General features: G+C 39.9%; 1 pseudogene; it reads left to right on the top strand.

Moving 5' to 3' along the window:
• Nucleotides 1-203: 203 nt before the first annotated feature.
• LOC148119418 (prefoldin subunit 2 pseudogene) lies at nt 204-825 on the top strand (annotated as a pseudogene).
• Nucleotides 826-13,114: the final 12,289 nt, after the last annotated feature.

The raw sequence follows: 13,114 nt of genomic DNA, 5'->3' as shown, positions 1-13,114 counted from the left end.
GATTGCCTGACAAAATTGAGAGCATGGGGGTAGGGAGAAGGGAGGGTGGAAGGGGAATAGCAAGGGATAAGGGTAGAGGGGAGAAGAACTTGAAGGAATGGGATAGTCGAGATGGAGGAAGGACAGAGATGAGAGCAAGGAAAGAGATGTCTTGATTGAGGGAGTCATCGTGGGATTAGCAAGAAACCTGACTCTAGGGAAAGCTTGCAGGTGGCGAAGATGGCTGACAGCAGCGGTCTTGTGAGCAAGAGCAGCGGGAACAGCACGGGGAAGGGAGCCGTGTCGGCGGAACAGGTAATTGCTGGCTTTAATCGCCTTCAGCAGGAGCAGAGAGGCTTGGTATCCAAAGCAGCTGAGCTGGAGATGGAACTGAATGAGCACAGCCTAGTGATTGATACCCTGAAGGAAGTGGATGAAACCCGCAAGTGCTACCGAATGGTTGGAGGTGTGCTGGTGGAGCGGACTGTCAAAGAAGTGCTGCCCGCCTTGGAGGGTAACAAAGAGCAGATTCAGAAGATCATTGAGACACTGTCACAGCAGCTTCAGGCAAAGGGGAAAGAACTGAATGAATTTCGGGAAAAGCACAACATTCGTCTTATGGGGGAAGACGAGAAGCCAGCAGCCAAGGAGAACTCAGAAGGGGCTGGGGCGAAGTCCAACTCAGCAGGAGTGCTGGTCTCTTAGGAACTAAGTCCTCCGCATTTTTTTCACCCTGATACCCACTTCTAATTTCTTTTTATTGATGTTGTTATTATTATTATTATTTTCTCTGCTATTGTAATATTTTTTGTTAATTAAATGTTTTGGTCAGAAAAAAAAAAGAAATCTGACTCTAAAGAAATTCCCAGGAATCCACAAGGATGACTCCAGCTAAGACCCTAAGCAATAGAGGAGAGGGTGCCCAAACTGGCCTTGCCCTCTAGTCAGACTGATGAATATCTTAAATATCACCATAGAACTTTTATCCAGTAGCTAATGGAAACAGAGCCAGAGACCTGCATTGGAGCACTGGGCTGAGCTCCCAAAGTCCAGTTGAAGAGTGGGAGGAATGAGAATATGAGCAAAGATGTTAAGACCATGATGGGCACACCCACTGAAACAGTCTACCTGAGCCAGTGGGAGCTCTCCAACTCCAGCCAGACTAGGAAGGAACAAGCATAGGACCAAACTAGTCCTCCTGAATGTGGTTGACTGTTCCATGATTGAGGTAGACTGAGGGATCACTGGCAGTGGCACCAGGATTTATCCCTACTGCTTGTACTGGCTTTTTGGTAACTCATTCTGTTTGGATGGATACCTTGCTGAGCCTGGATATAGCAGGGAGGGCCTTGGACCTTCTCCAAAGCAATGTGCCTTACCCTCTCTGAGGAGTGGATGGAGGTGGAGTGGTGAGATAAATGGAGGGAATGGGAGGAGGAAAGGAAGTGGGAACTTGGATTGGTATGTATAATGAAAAAAGATAGTTTGTTTTCTTTTAAAAAATAAAAATAAAATAAAATAAAATAAGAAGAAAATAGAAAAATTGACCAACCGAAAAAAAAAAAAAAGAATCCCAGGGTGTTTCCTGCTCCAAGTTACTTACTCCTCTCTATCCCTTTTGAAAAACCAGTCCCCACAGGGTTCAATGCCGGTTTGTCACAGCAATAGCCTCACTTGATAGGGATTTCTATATTAGTTATTTTATTTGCTGTGACCAAACAAAGAAACAAAACTGAGAAGAAACAACTTAGGGAAATTTCTGTCTTAGTGACTTTGTTTCTGGGACCAAAAGTCTGACAAGATGTAATTTAGAGAACCAGGGGGTTGCTTCAGTGTACAGTTATTACAGCACCCAGCCCAACATGGTGACAGGAGCTTGAGGTGACTGTCACATCGTCTTGATTGTCAGGAACCAGAAAGCAACCAGTACTGGAGCTCAGTTCCCTTTTCAATTTTCTTCAGTCGAGCAGTTAGGATGATTCTTCGCTCATAGATTAATATAATCTAGAAGACCCTACTAGAGTAACATAATCTAGGGATGCACTATCAGATGTACAGATAACATTTGTCTCCATGGCGTCTCCGGATTGTGTCAGGTTAACAACCATGGATACCTTTGGAAAGCCTCTCCAGAGAGCCTTATTTACTCGTTCAGCTCTGAAGTAAACTAGGAAGTGGAATCAAGAGGATCAATATGCTGTTGCTGGGCAGATGGGCTAGTTTGGAATACAAACCTAGATCTACTTGTAAGCTTGTTCTTAGATGATGGCTCCAAAGCTAGGCCAGCAGTGGAGACACAAAACAAATGCTTAAATGCAGAGTTTTAAAAGTTCAGCAAAATTCAGACCAAGCAACTGGAAAAATTATATTGCCAAATAGCTACTCAAGAATGAACATCTGGGTGAACACTGATTCATCCAGATGTTTTCAAATGGCTAGACATGATTACCAAATATAATTGAGTAAAGCCCTTGTAAACAACCAGATGTTTTAAATATCAGATGTGTCTTTAAGTTACTTGTGGATGAATTATCGCCTTCTCTTTCTTTAACTGTAACATTTGATCACTTAGATAAAAGTTTTGGTGATGATGAGGTTTATAAGAACTTTCACAACGTCAGATAAGAGACATGAATTTTCCATCTGGAGATCCACATAGTCAAAATGATGCTTTGCTATCATAAGATGGATTTGAACAACTACAAAATTTTAATTTTTAAATCATTAATGATGGTTCACAGCCTAATCATGAAGGCTGGGTTCATTATCCACCCCCAAAATGGTTGTTTCAAAATATCTTTTCCTTGCCTTGCAAATAATTCTATATCATCTTTTATTAATTATAGAGTTATCCCTGCATCTTAATAACACAATAAATAGTACGACAGAAAGGAAGATAGCTAAATAATGCATCTGCTTGAGTCCTGCCTACTTCAGGAGAACATCAGCTGCCAGCTGTCATTATGCTCCATAAGAGGTTTCTTGGTCTCTGACATCAATTAATGAATGGATGGTTTCGTTCATTAATGGATGCCAATGAATGAAAACTGTAAAAGACGGTATTAGGATCTGAAAGAAGAATATTCGCTTGATGCTTCAAATTCACATTTTATATATCTTAATTTAATCCATTGCAGCATAATAAGATTAATAATACAATGTCCATTTCATAGACTGCTCAGAAAGATGAAGTAACTTGGGTTACTTTATGAGCCTTCTGAGCAGACCTCGTCCACAACCAGTCAGCCTTTTCTCTAGGTCAAGATTACCAATATTTTGTTCAGGAAAAATGATGAGTCTTGAGATGAGTCTTGGACATTTCATGAAGAGCATGTTCACTGTTAAAAAATTCAATAAATTAGTTTGACTTTCCATTAATAGACCTTAATACTTATTTATCCTGTTGTCAAGCACATATCCCTAGGTCAGTTGTGTAGAGTGATGACTTTCTTCAAGTCTGTAGTCTGTTTCTTCACTTAATTGTCTGATTGACAGCATAAAAGATTTTAATTTCATGCAATTCCTCTTCTCAATTCTTGGTATTATTTCTTGACCTATTAGACCGATTTTCAGGAAGTCTTCAAAGTGTTTTTACTAAAATAATTTAGAATTTCAGGTCTTACTTTAAGGATTAATTTGTAGAATATACAAATACCAAAGTTTCAAATAACTTAATAAGTGGGCTAATGAAAAGAACAGACAATCCCCCCTCCAAAAAAAAAGTACATATGGTCAACAAATACACACGAAAATGTTCAATATCCTTTATCCGTCAGGGAAATAACAATTAAAACTGCTTTGAGATTTCAGATCACTGCAGTCAGAATGACTATCTGTGTGAAAATGAATATCAAATGTTTAAGAGGACATAAGGAAAGGAGAATACATATACTCTTTTAGTGAGATTATAATTTAGTTCAGTCACTACAGAAAACAATGTGAAGTGTCCTCAAAATAGTAAAAATAGAGCTATCATATGACCTAGCTCTCTTACTTCAAGGTACATGCCTAGGGAACTTATAGCAACACACCCCTAGAGATAGAGCATATCCATGTTACTGCTGCATTGTAACCAAGCCACATACTATGGGATCAGTCAATGTGGGACATATATATGCAATGATATTTTATTTAAGCATAAAAAGGAATGAAATCCCAATGATTTCAGGAAAGTAGCATCAACCGGAGGTGGCATTTTGCAAAGTAAACCAACTCAGTATGATAAATAACACATTTTTTTCATTTGTAGGCCCAATAATATATATACATATATGTGTAAATATTCTCTCTATATATGTATCTATTATATGAGTATACACACACACACACATATATATATATATATATATATATATATATACATACATACATAATACCATAAAAAGGGAAATTGAGAAAAGGAAGGAGTCTGTCAGGAGGAGAGAGTGAGGAGGAGGAGAAAGAGAAGGAAGGATACAGAGTGGTCAAAGTACATGATATACTCCAAAGAAAATCTCATGAAACCCAGATTCATATACAAGGAATATAGACTGATTACTTTTAAAGAGCACTTTCCATTGATCCTGGCATTCTCTAAGACGTTGGAAGGGAGCACAGCAGTTGTCAAAGGCCTGCTCTCAGTAGACTTCATAGTCAGGACATCAGCAAATTCTCCACGCTCCATTAGAAAAGTTTCTGGGATCTCCTTTGCCATCATCTGATAGCAGACACCAGCGTATTCTTAATTTGGTGACCTATTTACAGCTATCATAATAACCAATCACAGGATCCTCATCATTAGATTCAAGTCACATTAAAGCTTGGTATGTTGTATCATTAGGAAATTGCACATGACAAAGTGACGGTGTCCAAAACAGAAAGGAATGTGGCTAGCTAACTCCCTCAGTGTGGATGCTCACACCAATGCCTAGGGGCTTCACCTCAAAAGATCCTTCACTTTCTAAGAGTCCCTTTGGTCATCTGACAAGTGGGAATTACAACAGGACCTAATTAGAGATCAGCTGACGGGCACCGAAGGACACCGTGTGAATGGACAGTTAGCCCAGGGGCTGTGGTAAAATAGGAGCTCGGTGAATCTTCCAGACAGCTACCGTTTGTGCCTAGGGTCTACACCTGAAGAAAGATGGAAAGGCAATGCTGCACCCTAGCAGCAAACGTGGGCTTCTGAGAGAAAGCCCAGGACTTGCTGTTTCGTACAGAGGGAACACTTGAGCTGCTGGTGAAAATTTGGGGCTTGCTTGCTGTGTCTTGACTTCTACCCTGACCTTCTCCAAGAAAGCGAGGGGAAACATGAGCCTTTCCTAATTGTAGTCCTTCGGTTTGCCAAAAGAATCCCAGACCAACTGAGACAAATTGAGGGCAGCTAACTGCAAGATTGTGAGCAAATTGCAATCGCTACACCGGCCATATAAAATTCCTCCAAATTGTAGAAAAGTACAGACATAAAAGAATCTCCCATTTGACACTCAAGTCCTTGGCCTGGGACCATAACAAAAAATGTTCCCAAGGACAGCAGAGACCTTTCCCATTGTTCCACTCAGCATTCCACACAGGGCTTAATGACAGAAGGCATTGTAGTTGTAATTCTTCTCCTCTGGGTCCCACCCCAGCCGCCCTCCAACAGGCTCTCTGCAGCCCTGCCCAATCCTGGAAGAGGGGGAAAAGGCACAAAGGGGGATGTTTGTGGCCAGACTGTCTCCAATTAGTCAAAATGAGAACAATGACTGGCTTTTCCTTTGGGGTAGCCTGGAAAAAATATCCTGCATGACTGGGTGGGATGGGGAAAGAATTGCAGATGGGATTCCTCAGCGATGTATAATGTCGGCGACATTCCACCCCAGGGGTCTGAACCTCAAGATTCAAAAGACACCTGGAGCAGGAGCCCTCGAAAAGGTCATAGGTGGGCCAAGCCATTTCTTCCCTCAGTGAGTGAGACACAATCACTGCCTCTGTGTTCACCTTGCAAGAAAAGTTCCAGGGTTGAGCTCCATCCCTACAATGTGGCCAGTAGACCCAAAGTGGAGCAGGAAGCCCAGTTCTGAACTTTAACTCACTTCTCCCCTAGAGTAATCCTTTCCCACGTGCTCTGCACACTAACATTTGAGAAGAGAAGACAGCTCTGGAGAGCTGGTGTAGATGGGTTTCTAAGCGACCCGAGGCCCAGAGATTTTCCCGTCTCATTCCTGATCAGCAAAGGGATGCTAAGATACTAATGATTGACAATACCAGGACTAAGTAAGGGGTAAGAAGCAGATTAAAGAGCCAATGTTGGGCTTAAATTTTATGGTCCTACTCCTGAGGAGTGAGGAAGCATGGTTGTGAAGGATCTGGTCTTTCTAACACCTGTGAGAAAAATACGGTTTCGTGTTGAGTAACAGAATGGTTATCTGTCAAGGTGTTTGCAAACGTTAGTCAGGGCATTGGTGTTGCTGGCTCATGGGACTGCAAGCTGTAGTTAGGATATCAGTGCTGCTGGCTCATGTGATTCTCCCTGAATCTTAATGAGTGGAATCGGATACTTCTTAATGGCAGGATCTTAAATATTGCACGAGTTATGCCATAAAACCAACTGTAAGACAGAAGAAGCACAGGTTTCAGAGCCACAGATAGACAAGTTTCCAAATCCCCCGTTACAGGGATATATCTGTATATATGACACATATTATGCATATTTTTACAGCCTCTGTGGCTGATTGGACATTTGTGGAGCCTGTAACTGAAAGCTTTGGACCTTCCAGGGACCTCAACTTCCTTATACTTTTTCCAAAAGATCTCAAGTTTAAGTCAGTACAGCCCAACTTTGGAGGAAACGGCTGTGACGAACCAAGCATTTCCCTGTGTAAGCTCATCCCCGACGGCTGTGGAACTCTTTAGACAGTTGTGAACCTTATTTAGGCGTGAGCCGAGAAACAGTTGGGGAATGAAGTAGCCCTGCCCTTGGATATGGCTCACCACTTATCAAGAATCCACCGCGGTGCCCAGACCCGGAAGTCACTGAAGTGTCTTCTCTCTACGTTGTCACATAGACCCAGGCACCTTCAGATACAGTTTGTGTGAAAACAGAAAATAAAAATTGGGGGAAAAAATCAAGGGGCAGAGAGGGAAACACAGGAAAAGAAACCGAGAAAGAAGAGTCCCCAAGACACTCCTCCAGCCAAATCCGTTTAATAATTTTCACATCTGGTGCGGAAATGGCCAGGAAGGAACCCCTACCTAGGTGGTGGATCCTGGGGGAGTTTCAAGCTGATGAAGCTATCACTCACATGCCACAGCTTCAGCCTCCCTCAGGTGGCCACCCCTCTCACAAGCTGTTCCTTGAATCAGCAGAGGGTCTCTTCTCCACACAGGTACCTTTAAATTCCTAGACCATCAGCTCAGAGACAGCCACAGCTTCCAAGCAAAAAGTCGGAGGAAATGGATACTTAACCCCCACTGTACCCAGTATATCACACCTTCCTCCTGGCCCTGAGGAGACTCCCAAGGAGAGCATGAGGCAAGGCCAAGTGCTTTCCAGCCCGAGCCCTGGGGTTTCTGGCATTGACATACCAGAGAAGCTGGAGAAGCAAGGAGGGACGTCCCAAACAGCTCTCACCCTGACTAGCCAATTAGTCATCAGCCCTCTGACCCCAGTTCCTAGTCCCATGAATTTGAAGGGACTCTGTTCGCCCTATTTCAGTGTCACGGAATTGTTGATATAATCCATGTTCAAATTCACTATTAAAAAAGATATACACACAGAACCAAGAAGACTCAGAATGAAGCCAGGCGGTGTTGGTGCATGCCTTTAATCCCAGCACTTGAGAGGCAGAGGCAGGTGGATCTTTGTGAGTTCGAGGCCAACCTGGAATACAAGAGCTAATTCCAGGACAGGCTCCAAAGCTACAGAGAAACCCTGTCATGAAAAACCAAAATCAATCAATCAATCAATCAATCAATAAAATAAAAGGAAGACTCAGAATGAAATAAAAGTTTAATGGCGTCATTTAAAAAATAGGACTATTAGCTATCTCTTGCCACTTTACCCATGTTCAAAATATCAGCTATTGGTCATTAGGGACAGCAGCCCAGGTGATTGATTGGCTTCTGGTATCAACTCCCACCTTTGCATTTTATGTAGAGAATTCATAGGGATTGCAGACAGTTTGTTTTGAAATGTTATTGATAGAGTGTCTCCCCTGTAAACAGGATTCATACAGGATTACAGAAACTCTTGCTCAACTTTGTTAGATCATCATCTGAAAAAGGCTGTCTTGCCTTGGGCAGGCAACTGTGAAAGTGAGGGTCAACGTGAGAAAACGTAAGTTATACGCTGCAATCCGTTTCCACCTCTATAAAGGGTCACAGCCATGCCCCCCCCCCACCAGGCAGTCTCCACCACTGAGCAGGAGAGAGTATGTCTACTCCCAGTGTGCACCAATAGACACAGTCCTGCCTAGTGAGTGTCTGATAGCTCTGTTTTTCTCCCTTCTAGCTCTTTAAGCTGCCTCAGAAATCTAACATATCTTATGCATATAACAGAAGGTATACCTCTGTAGTGATTATTAAGAATAAGTAAACAAATTAAAATAAACATAAATTTAAATAAGCTATTATCGTCGCCTGCATAGCCTCCTATGTTTCCTTCTAGAATTAAAATCTCTCTGCTGTGACACAGTATCTTTATCATATCTTTGCTCTTCCTTATGATGTCACCACAAAAATTTGTTCTCGAAAAATAAAATCATCTAAGCTTTTTTAAACTGTAGCGTGAAGTTATCCCTTTGTTGCTTATTACTCTCTACTGTTTCTGAGATTTGTTTCATCGGACAATTGTAGCCCTTCAAATCTCCAAGCTCTAAAATCTTCCACTGGGTGGATAAGCACAATTTATTGCCCACTTCTCAATGGACCTATGGGTTATTTCCAGTATTTACTGTTAAAAAGGAAGAATAACATGATTTCTTTGCTTGTGCTTCTTGTGGTATTGTGGTTTTCCAGAGAACCCAAGGAGTGGGATTTCTGTTCATGGAATTCCCACATATCCTTAGCTATATGAAACAATCTGGCAGTAATAACAGTGAATACCTTGACAGCATGTACATTCCTGCTACTCCATATTCACACCAGGGACAGAAACAGGCAGATTTTATAGTGGTAGCTAGTCATGATAATTTACCTTTGCCTGATTACTAATGAAATGTACATCTGCCAATATGACTTAGTAGTCATTCACATATTATTTTTAATTGCCTCTTATTGTCTCTTTTTACATTTTATAGTGGCATATTTGTCTGCATATTCTGAAAGATGTGTTTTATCTTTGCAATTCATAACTTTATTTAGTGCAAAGTGATACTCAATTTTAAGTTGAAATTTCTCAGATAGTTATCAGGTTAAACACCCTTACTTTAAGATCATAAGAAATTCTATGCCTTGGACTCTAAATATTTAAAGTTTTGTTTTAGATTTGCTTGTATTTTATCTAAATATTTAAAATGTTTTTTTCTTGAATGCCTGCTAAATATCATAACTGTGCCTAGATTAAATAGCACAGATCACCCGAGTAACCTCCAGCAAATGAAGAAACAGCAGTTGTGGTCCCACAGTGTTCTGCCTACAAACTCCAGTATCTGGGCCCTTGCCAGTGTGATTAAGTTAAATCTCAGTTCAATTCTTTGTTCATGCCTGTGTTCGAAGTTCAGATAAATAAAGTTAAAACATTTAGACTTCTGCTTGGTTTGCTTCATTTGGCATCGCGTTTACGTTATAGCGTTCAGCAGTACATGTACATTTTCATCAAACAATAAATACAGGGTTGAATGGATTATCGTACACTAACAATGCATCCATTATGTCTTTGATAGACATCTGTATCATTCTTATTTTGAGTTATTGCTGATAAGAGCTGTCAGCATGAACATTTTTTCCATGTCTATTGAAATAATCCTGTCAATGTACAAATTTACACATGGTATATGAAGCCAGGACACATTCATGCCCAAAAATGTTTTTAGTCTTATGTTCGCTATTTGAGGGATAGATAACAATCCCTTCTTTCGGTTTTAATCGGAACATCCCTAATTATTAATTAATGTGAGCACATTATCACATGCTTATGCATTTGAATAGCTCACTGTGTCACAAGTTTACTTAAAGTCTCTTCTCCAATTTTTTTGGAAATCATCAGCTGATTTCCTCAATTGAAAATTTTATATATTAAACATCTTTGTAGACCAGGCTGTCCTGGAACTCACAGATATCCATCTGCCTCTGCTTCCTGAGTGCTGGGATTAAAGGGGTGCATTACCAAGGCTGACTATATTAAACATCTTTACTGCAGTACATAATGCAAAAAATACATGTATGTTCTCTTCATCGGGCTTGCCTTTTCATTTCTTTATTTGATTATCATATCCTCTTAAGTTTAATATAAAGTACTTCACCCTTATTTTCCCTTGCTTCATGCTACATTATACTTATTTGCTACTTTATCTTTTCTTCTTCGTGTTTAGATGTATAATCTACAAAAAGCTCATTTTGTGTATAAGGGAGGAGTTTTCTTTTAAAAATCTAAATAATTCACAAAACACTTTTTTTTATAGTTCTCAGAGCTCATGTACTCATCTCTCTTGTTCTTGGTTACATATTATATTTTTCTGGTTTATTGCTATATTGAGAATCTGTGCTTGTAATTACTATCAATTTATAATTTATCCTTTCAGCTACTAGGAAAAAAACCTACTATCCTGGTGCTTTTGCATATTTCCTTATGTAGTATATCTTATTTAATCTTTAGTTTTAACTAGTAGAGTAAATCACGAAACTTACACATATTAACAGAGATCCCTATGTCATGTTCTATTTGTCTATTTACACTATGAAATTCAAGCCAGGCTTTGAATTTATATTCTCAAAATATTATCTGCATCTTTGCAATAAAAAGTTCAATAATCTTTCTTGCAGTTCAATTGTTACATATTTGCTATCTGTAGTCACCATCTGTATGCTAACCCTTCCCTTTTTGCTCCTAATTTTAACCTATCCTGCATTAGTAACTTTTCACTGTGAAAAATGTGACAGCAACAACTTTATAAAAGAAGGACTTGGTTCATCTCGCAGTTTCAGGGGCATTCAGTCCATCATGGCAGAAAGGTATGGCTGGAAGGCTTTGCCCGTGGCAGCCCAAGCTTATAGGTGCTGCTGCTGCTACTGCTGTCGTGGCAGACAGACCAGGAAACAATGAGAATAGCATGGCAGGACCTGGTTATATCCCTCAATGGTGGTCTTAGGGCCCCACCTCTTCCACCCAGGACCCAGGGGACTGAGTACTTCAAACAGGAGCCCAAAGGATCTATTTCTCATCTGAACCATACCATGTATCCAGCACTTCCACTGCCTGCTATTCCTTCTCTCCGAAATCATAATTCTACCTCGATTGCGATGAAATCAACTTTTTTAGTTCAACTATGGGGTTCTTATCTTTCTGTGCTTGACTTGTTTACTTACCATAATGATTTCTGGTTCTACTCATGAGGTTACAAATGTCAGTATTTCATTTTTTGCATCTTTATAATATTTCATTGTCCAATTTTCCTTATCCATTTTTCTGCTGATGGAAATGGGTTATTTCTATCTCTTGACTACTGTCGGTAGTTTTATAATGAAGGTGGACTACAGATGTCTCTTCAACAGCCTGATTTCACTTGCCTATTTGATCAGGAAGTCCGTTGCTGGACTGTATGGTAGTTCTAGTGTAACTTTTGAGGCTCTCGGCAATGTTTTGTACTGTGACTGTGCTGATTTACATTTATGGACCAGTGTGCAGGGTTTCCCTCTTCACATGCACACCAGCATATGTTGTCTTCAATCTTTTTCACAGTCGCGTGCCTCTCGGAGGGAGATGATATGCACTGTGACTGAGTGACATCCCCTGATAACTCATGATGTTGAGCACTTTTAATGCACTTGGCCCCTGTGTTTAGTGCTCTTTGGACAATATTGTTTAGATTTCTTACTCATTCTTTAATCAAGTTGTTTCTTTACTATTGATGTTTTTGAGACATCATCTCCTTGTCAAAATACATGACAAGCATTTTCTCATTTTTTTCCCATTGTGACAATTTTTTTGTACTCTTTTGAGAATTCCCTTTGCTGGACTGATTTTCAGCTTTTTTAAAAAATCTCATTTGTCTGTTTTTGCTCTAATTCTTGTGATACAAGGATTTTGCTTAAAAACAAGTCCTTTCCAATTTTAGTTTCTGAAGCATTTTCCCTATGTTTCTAATAATAACAATTTTAGCTTTTGTAATTTTAATATAATTACATATATTCCCCTTTCCCTGTAACCCCTCTCAAGTATTACTCATTTGTTCTTCCTTAAATTCATGATTTTTAATTACTTTCTTATAAATAGATAGATAGATATCTAAAATATATAAATACAACCTGTTCAGTTAATATAATATTACTTGTGTATGTGTGATTTCAAGGCTGACCTCTTGGTATTAAATAGCCAATGAAGTCTCTTACCTGGGGAAGATTATTTCTTCTGTCCTCAGCATTTCCTACTGAAATGTGATTCTTTTTCTAGGGTTGAGTGCTTGTGAGCTTTTCTTCTTCCATATTAGCATGTCTATTGGTATTGTCCTTGTACAGGTCATATTTAAGTAGCCATGTTGATGAGTCTTCATTGATGTAGCTTCCCTGCCATTTTTATTCGTTCAAGTAGTTTCATGTCTTTTTTTCTTTTTCTTTTTTATTTCTTTCTTTTTTGTTTATTGTTGTTTGTTTGTTTGTTTGTTTGAGACAGGGTTTCTCTATCAGCCCCTAATTGTCCTGGAACTAGCTCTTGTAGATTAGGCTGTTCTTGAACTCACAGAGATCTACCTTCTTCTGCCTCTGGGAGTGTTGGGATTAAAGGTGTGCGCCACCACAGCCAGCTGATGGTTTCAAGTCTTATACTTATGTCCATACTCAAAGTTGATCCTTTAGCAAGTGAAAACTCAGAATGTAGTATCTTCAGCGTGTGAGTAGAAAGGTTTTTCAATGGCACAGACTGCACAAATACTCCTTTCTGCCGTGTTGGCTGCTAGCACGTCTGTTGAAAGTTACTTAGCTGTGTATATGTGTGTGTTTCCACACTCTCTGTTTTGTCACA

This window comes from Myodes glareolus, chromosome 17 (assembly GCF_982192425.1).
Source record: "Myodes glareolus chromosome 17, mMyoGla1.1, whole genome shotgun sequence".
Lineage (NCBI taxonomy): Eukaryota > Metazoa > Chordata > Mammalia > Rodentia > Cricetidae > Myodes > Myodes glareolus.
This window is presented reverse-complemented; position numbering and strand designations above follow the sequence as displayed.